Source organism: Oryx dammah, unplaced genomic scaffold, assembly GCF_014754425.2.
Source record: "Oryx dammah isolate SB20612 unplaced genomic scaffold, SCBI_Odam_1.1 HiC_scaffold_25, whole genome shotgun sequence".
NCBI lineage: Eukaryota > Metazoa > Chordata > Mammalia > Artiodactyla > Bovidae > Oryx > Oryx dammah.
The window spans coordinates 64,178,740-64,187,101 of NW_024070209.1; the positions used below are offsets into that span (position 1 = coordinate 64,178,740).

Here is an 8,362-nt window from a genome sequence, read left to right on the forward strand (position 1 = left end):
AAAAAGATAAATTATTTTTCTAGAGAAACACTGCATTTTGAAGGGTGATGTGGCACAGGGTCCAGTTAGCTGATACATGATCTCCTGCAGGTATTATTCTGCATCCCTGGTGCAGTGAAGAAGGCCATTAGCACCAGGGAGAGGCCTGGGACTAGCCAGAGGTATTTGGAGGTCACTACCTATCTTAAACTCTTCATTAGTTTCCTTAACATTTGCCTCAGCTATTTACATAGGATTCCTGAGCAGCAAGAAGGGAAATATCAGGGCAACCAAGCCATGGTTTGGAGCTATGATGTGTATAGTTACAGGATTAGTTTTATCTGACTGTTCTTTCCTTCCTCATGACATTGATTATTTCTTCTCTTGAAAATCAGGCTTTCAATGGGTGACTGTACTGTGGTATATTCCTATGGCAGAATAATATGTGAAAATAAAAAATGAATAAACTAGAACAACACTTAGCAAAGCGTAGTCATTTTGTATCCAAAAAAATTATGGAGTTAAAAAACCTGCAAATTATATATGTACAATATGGTACTATTTATGCAAAAAATTTAAATATGCAAAATGATCCTGTATATCATCTAGAGAAATTTACATATTATAGCAGTTTAAAAATATGCTTCTGGATGATAACCTCCAAATTCAGAATCAGGGTTCCCTCTGGTGGGGATTTGGAGAGGAATACATCTGGGAGGGGACCACAAGGAACTACAATTATGCTTATAGTAGTTAATTTTGGGGCAGGGCTTTTCCCCAACACTGTGTAGTATATGGGATCTTAATTTCCCCACCAGGGATGGAACTCTGCAGTGGAAGGCAGAGTTTTAACACTGGAGCACAAGGGAAGTCCTAGTATTTAATTGCTGGATGGTGACCCCAAAGGTATTCTATATTGTTATTCATATGTTTTTAGATATTAAAATATTTTATAATAAATAAACAAAAATTGTTCATTGCAGTAAGATGATAATTGGTTTTTAGTCTCTATATTATTAAATTTCTGATATTCATTCACCTTCACCGGTGGCCAAGTTATAGATTTTGGTTAAGAAATGAAGTTTGGGGGAGGGGTGCTCTTAGATTTCAAAATTTATGTGTCAATGAATTGTTCTTAGAAGGCAGGTTTACCTTCTCAAACAAATACGTGGTGTTATGTCAACCTAATTAATGATGTGGAACACAGGATTTTAAATAAATGCTGCTGTAACTCTTTTTTTCCCCCAAAGAATTCTATAATTTACTCGTTGATTAAGTGTTATTAAGACTACTATGTTATTACACTGGGATAAGTAACATGATGTGTTGGGATGGACAAAAAATTACTCAACAAAATGTAAAATACACAATGCAAAACAAAAGTATTTTAGCCAATTTCCAAAGAGGAAATGCAGCAAAGTACAATGTGCATAAACCCCTTGTGAACAGCCATACTAGAGAATGAATGAGTGTGGTTTGCTGAGCTATTCAGACTTGTCTCAGTCTGGGATGGGGTGGCAGGAGCTGGATTTGGGTCAGGGCCTTCTGTAGCTCAGAGCAACAAACCTCTCAAACTGTGCAGTCCCATCTGCATTCTCCTTTCCTGGGTTCCTGGATTCCTAAGGTTCGTTCCCTGAATATCTACAAAAGCCATTCTAAACTAGGGATCCCCTCCCCCTCTCTCTGGGCTGGCCCAGAGCTGTGGGTAATGTTGACATCCAGCATGCATGAGGATGCAAAGGGGCACCCTATGAAAATGGAGATGTAAAGGCAGAGGAAGAGAAATGATGCAATTTCTTTTCCAGCTAAGGAGAAGGGTAGCAGAAATGAACGAGATCTGGGAGGAAATTTATATTAGGGGATAAACAAATGAGTTTTGTGCCCGCCTCTTTAAGTCTCTTCAATGCCGTGTTCATTTCTCTTTTTTGATTACCAGGTAGTGCTGTCCTCAGTCTCTTGGGGCATACTTCTTTCCGGTTCTGGCACAAACTACCCCTCAGGGCTTAAAGACATGCAGATGACAGATGATCAAGGTATGCATCTCTTAATCAAACTGCCGTATTCGCCCATCTAAAGAGCTGTTTAAAAAACACATCTAGCAGATCTCAGCCTCCAATATTCACATCTTATTTACTCCAACTTTCACTTTTGAAAAATCTAAAGAAATTCGCATGCAGGCTGTGACCAAAGGAGAGGACAAGCTAAAAATTCCCTCTGCAGGGGAAGGACATTTCTTTATTTTAAATTCAGCTGCTGATTTTATTAGCTGCTGTCCTGACCTTTCAGCCAGCTTAAGGATTGTTTACATTAACATTGAAAATGTAAACTTGCCTGGCCAGGGTGCTTTTCTAAATGACGCTCTTTAGATAGCTTTTCATTTGTTGGATGATAATTACTATTTTTTTTCCTCTTTTGGCTTTAACGTGGAAGGAAAGGACTATGGTACAGTTTCCTTCTCTGTTTACAGATTGAACGCTTGCCATATGTCCAGCCCTGGACATGGTCTTTCTACCCAATTTTATCCCTCTGCCAAGAGAGCAAAATCACATTTCAAAAATATTATTTCCACCATGTACACTGTTGGTAGGAATGTAAATGTGTGCCATCATTATGGAAAATAGTATGAAGTTTTCCCAAAAACAACCCAAAAAGAGAATTACTGTAGAATCCAGCATTCCATTCCTGGGTATATATCAAAAAAAAAAAAAAAACCCACCCAAAAACATTAATTCAAAAAATACATGCACCTCAATGTTTCTAGAAGCATTATTTACAATTGCCAAGATATGGAAGCAACTTACGTATCTATCAACAGATAGATGGATGAAGAAGATGTGATATATATGTATATGTAAAATGGAATACTGCTCAGCCATAAAAGAGAATGAGAACTTGCCATTTGCAGCAACGTGGATGGACTTGGAGGGCATTATGCTCAGTAAAATAAGTCAGACAGAGAAAGACAAATACTGTATGATATCACTTACATGTAGAAAAGTACAAGGAACTAGTGAATATAACAGAAAAGAAGCAGACTCACAGATACAGAGAATAAGCTAGTGGTTATCAGTGTGTATGAGGGGCAGTAGAGGGGTGTGGGTGGGAGTTACAAACCACTGGGTGTAAGATAAGCTATAAGGATGTATCGTATAATGTGCAGAATATAGCCCAGTATTTCCTAATACCTATAAATGGAGTTTAACCTTTAAAAATTGCATAAAAGTTAAAAAAAAGTATTTCCACATGTCTACAGATAGACCAGATATTGGGGTGCATCTCAGCACGAAACAGCAGTTTTAGTCCTGGTATTCTAGAAGATTCAACTTGTTTTACTTTTGCTTATATTTTCCTTGGGAAAAAGTGATTTCATAGTGAAATCACTGGATGTAGAACGGGATTCCACAAGTAGGAGATGAACAAAAAGTCTTGCCTAGTAAATTTCTAAGTAAGTCCCTCTAGAAATGTTCTGTTTGGGAACACTTCATGGGACTTCGGGGCTCACTTGATCCCCTTCTCTGGAAGTCAGTGCTGGGGTTCATTTCCCATGCTGGATTTCTGAGAAATACAAAGCAGCTGATCCTCTTCAACCAAAATTTGGAGCTCTCACTTAGAGAGAGGTACAGGACAGGAAATGATGTAGGTATTTGACTGTTTCTTGACATTCCTTCTAGTCAGAAAATTCAGATCTTCCTTGAGCTGCGATGAAATGCCACAGTAATTAGCCAAATTTCTACCTCACTTGGTGTAGTACATAATATGCCTTACTAAATATTTCAAACTCACTACTATATGTATTGAATGGTTCACTCTAAACCAGTGTAATCCGCTCAATCAAAAACCACTTAGATCTTTAAAAATAAAATGGACTGCTATTATACAATTGGCAATTCCCCCTTTTTGTGTACCCTCCTAGTGTCAGGCCCCTCCAAGGTGTTTTTCATATCTTATTTCTAATCATGGTAAAATCTAGAGAGGTGGGCATTGTTATACCTATTTCAGAGATGAAGAAACTGAACTTGAGAAACAGCAACTGACCTGCTCAAACTTATATAGACAGAAATTGGCAACCCGGGATGGAAAGCCACCTCTTATCTGATGCTGGAGTTAACCCTCTGTCCACTTTACCAAACCTCTTCCATGTTCAAAATCATCAACACGGTCACTCGGTACCTGATTGGGTAAATGCAGTACCGAATCCATTTGCCTTGTTTAGAACAGCTGAGACAAAGATGCATTTCACTGAGTTGACCTAGGATAAGTGCGTGACAATTAGATGTGTTTCACGTTTCGTGGGCCTTATCTTCGGAAAGCATCTTTGATGGTGAATTTGCCTTTTGATAATGCACAGGACATGGGAGGGATCTTGCCAAAATAGCATGCTTCCTAGTATTGACCCTTTGCAGAGGGTTTTTGGTTGTTTCTCTTATCATTACATGGGATGTTTACCTGGACAGTTTACTCTCTTAGCTAATGTACCCTTGAACAAATTTTAATTTTCAATCTTGCCAGTTACGAAAAACTGACAAGAAAACATGTAAATATTACACCTAACCCAGCAGTCCTTTCAATGGCAGGAGAATTGTTTCTTTGTGGTACAAAAGAGACTTTCTATCTGCCACTTGTATAAAATAAGCCCCGATTTGGGGTTGTTTTTGGAGGGCAAAGGGTGCTGCTGCTTATCTGATTGCACTTAGTGATACATTTTAATCTATGATTTATACAACCTGACATTGATGTTCATTTAGCTCACATTACAAGCGAAGTAATTCACTCCTTAATGAAGTGTACCCTACATGACACATTGACCATGTGAGGTGACAATCAGGGCTTAAAACAGGCCTAGGTAACATTTTCTTTTAAGTAGGCTGTCAGTTAACAAACTTAAAAACAAGGCCTGCTGACCTGCCATTCTTCCAGAAGTATTTTATTGGGGCATCAGAGAAGCACATACTAACATCAACTATCGAAATGGAGGGAAAGAACAAAAAAATATGCATGTATTTAATGTTCTTCAGATGAAGAGCCTTTCCATAAATTTATGCAATATTCCCTCCAACTTTTTATTTTGAAAAAAAAACTTTCAAGCCTATAGAAAAGTAGAAAACATAGCCCCATGAATATCTGTATACCTTTCACCTAGATTCAACTAATTGTTAATATTTTGTCATCTTTGTATACTCTGTGTGTGTGCATTTGTATTATTTTAGAGTAGATTCGGATATTATGATTCTTCACTCCTAAAATGTTTCAGCTTGTATCCTGTGATGATCAGAGCATCCTCCTATATTACTAAAACACCATTAACACACAACTAAGAAAAAGGACAATGCAATAATATAATCTAATATATAGTTTATATTCCAGTTCCCCCAACTGTCCCCAAAATGTATTTTAAAGCTATCTTTTTAAAATGCAGAATTGAATCAAAATTTACACTTTGCATTTGGTTGTTAAGTATTTATTCAGAATTCCACCAGTAAAATTATAAAATATATATAATTTTAACTTTATATATAAAATTATACAGAATTTTACCAGTAAAAATGAAAACAGCTTTGATCCACAATGATCTGAAAGGGCTATCGATAAACTGTTAGGAATGCTTTATACTAAAGTATTTCTGAGTGAACTCCGGGAGTTGGTGATGGACAGGGAGGCCTGGCGTGCTGTGATTCATGGGGTCGCAAAGAGCTGGACACGACTGAGCAACTGAACTGAACTGAACTGAAAGTATTTCTAACAGATTCTACTTACAAAGTATGTAACCCATCTTAGTGGTCTTTTTTTTTTTCCCTAGCATATTTCAGTCTATTTCCCTTTACTATATTTAAATTGGTGGACATGGGAAATAGTATTACTGATTAAAAAAATTTCAGTCTCATTGAGATATATGTTTTATTCTAAGGTTTCAAAATCTTTGTAGGAATAAAATCCCAATCTAGAGGAATCATTCCAGCTCTACACAAAAAGGGAAAAGAATCATGAACTGTTCTGCTTAAAGCAGAGCTTTTCAGAGATATATTTAGAATGAATTACAAGTTTCAGGTAATTGAGTTTTCTTCTAACTTAGACTTCTGCTTATTTTCTTGAAAGCAGAATGTGTTAAATTAAAAATGGAAAGGAAAATTAATTTCAAGGAACATTCACCGGGGCAAATGATGATTTTATTATTGCCATGGACATTCAAAGATCAAGTTTAAAGGAATGTGATTGAATTCAGTGTCACAAATGCACTTCTCATGTATAATAACATGTATCTAGGGTTTTGTAAAGTGGCTGTAGAACTGCTTTAGAGTTGTACTTAAATACTGAGAAGCTGCGTTTTGTAAGTTACAGTTTGTGTGGATCCTATGTACTCTATTTTATGTCATATTTTCATCTGCAGTGCAAAAACTATTACAGAAAATAGAAGAGGGGAATTGTGACCTTTTATGTTCACTTGGTAGAAGACAGTAACTTTGTTTTCAAAGTAGCAAAACAATATTATCCTTTTTCATATTAAATCATAAAAAGGCTTATGTTCAACTTAATATATTTTAAAAAACAACCCCCCACCAAATCCTTGTCCACTGGTGATTGTTATTGAATTTTAAAATTAACTAGAATATTTTTCCTCCATAGTAGAAAAAAGTGGAGAAAATGTAGTAGAAAAAGACATATTTCATCACATCTAAGATATATTTTCACCTTTTAATATTTGAAATAAAGCTGTATCTTAAAAGAGAGATCACAAAAATTTTAAATTAGTATTTTTCCTTTCTTAGTGATATTATATAAAGTAATTGTGCTTCTTATAGTTGATGGTTTCTTACTTTCCATGAAATAAAATGCTGAACAATATAATATACCATACTATATATACCATCTATGAGAATTCATAGCAAAGGGACGTAGTTTTTATGAGCATTGTAGTACTGAGTATTTGTATGGTTGAAAAATTAGACACGTGGTGGTCCCAAAGACCTTATCATACAAAAGATGGTTTGTGAGTGCTGTACTATGTTACGTCGCTTCAGCTGTGTCTGACTCTTTGTGACCCTGTGGACCTTAGCCCATCAGACTCTTCTGTCCATGGGATTCTCCAGGCAAGAATACTGGAATGGGTTGCCATGACCTCCTCCAGGGAAAGGATGGTTTATCTTTGGCTAAATAAACAAACATTAAATTAGATTTACTCAGAAATATTAGTGGCCGACTTATCAAGTGCCTTTTTGAGGAATATAATTGACTGGTTTTAACCTAGTCAGCACCTGCATTTCTATTTCTGGTTTTGGTTGAATTTATTTAGAGGGTATCAACTTTTCATTCAGAGCATCTACCATTTCTATTACCGTAAATAATGCTTTCAAGGCACTGTGGATGTCAGCCTGGTATCCACTCACTCTGAGAAGCAGGTTTCTATAGACAAACTTTTTGCTACTGAAAACAATCTTAACAGGGGAAGGACGAATTTACAGATTATTTTGAAGATACTAAACTTGTAGTCGCAGTGTTTCTTTGTATTTAAGAAGGTGAAAACTAGCTGAATTCTTCTATTGGAAAATGTGGTAGCCCAGGGAAAACAACTGTTTCAGCATCGTGGGAGATTTTGGATCCTGGATAACAGTGCTGTTACAGAAGATGGAAGATGTGTGTTGTCATGAGGGCTTCCCACCTGTTCTGGTCTGTAGAGCCTTCCAGGTACATGCACAGGTCCTGAACAGTGTACAGTTTTCATGTAATTTAGGGTAATTCTGGCCTCTCAAGTAAAACTCCTATGTTGAAGATACAGCTTCAAAAGACTACATTGCTACTATCATGAATGAGTGAGTGAGTGAAGTCGCTCAGTCGTATCCGACTCTGCGACCCCATGGACTGTAGCCTACCAAGCTCCTGTGTCCATGGGATTTTCCAGGCAATAGTACTGGAGTGGATTGCCATTTCCTTCTCCAGGGGATCTTCCCGACCCAGGGAACCAATGGGCAAATTTCACTCATGGCCCAAGCCAGCCTGATTGAGTGGGGCTGCAATTCTGGAATGTCACCTCAGAGTGTGCAGAGAACCTTAACTGATTCATGAAAAACTGGAGGCATCCAGATAATTTTCTATAATGAATCCAAGATCCTCTTAGAGAAACATTTTGTCCCAGACTCCTGGACACCAAGGCCTGTATGACAGAGGCTTTAGTTTTTATTTTTGAGTACTTTTTCTTAAAATCTATCTACAAACAGAAAAAAATACATAAATTATAAGGCCAGCTAGTGAATTTTCACAAACTGAATGTATCTGCAAGCAGTACCGGGCTCAAACATCAGAACATTTACTGATTCACTTCATCTGATGCCTCCCTTTGCTGCTGCTGAGTCGCTTCCGTCATGTCCGACTCTGTGCGACTCCATAGACG

General features: G+C 37.2%; 1 long non-coding RNA gene across 1 annotated transcript in view; it reads left to right on the forward strand.

Moving 5' to 3' along the window:
* Nucleotides 1-802: 802 nt before the first annotated feature.
* LOC120851350 overlaps nt 803-8,362 on the forward strand; it is a 175,590-nt gene continuing 168,030 nt past the window's right edge. The window contains exons 1-2 of the long non-coding RNA XR_005718294.1: nt 803-885; nt 1,916-2,012. This is a non-coding gene — a long non-coding RNA (uncharacterized LOC120851350). The remainder of the gene's footprint in view (nt 886-1,915; nt 2,013-8,362) is intronic.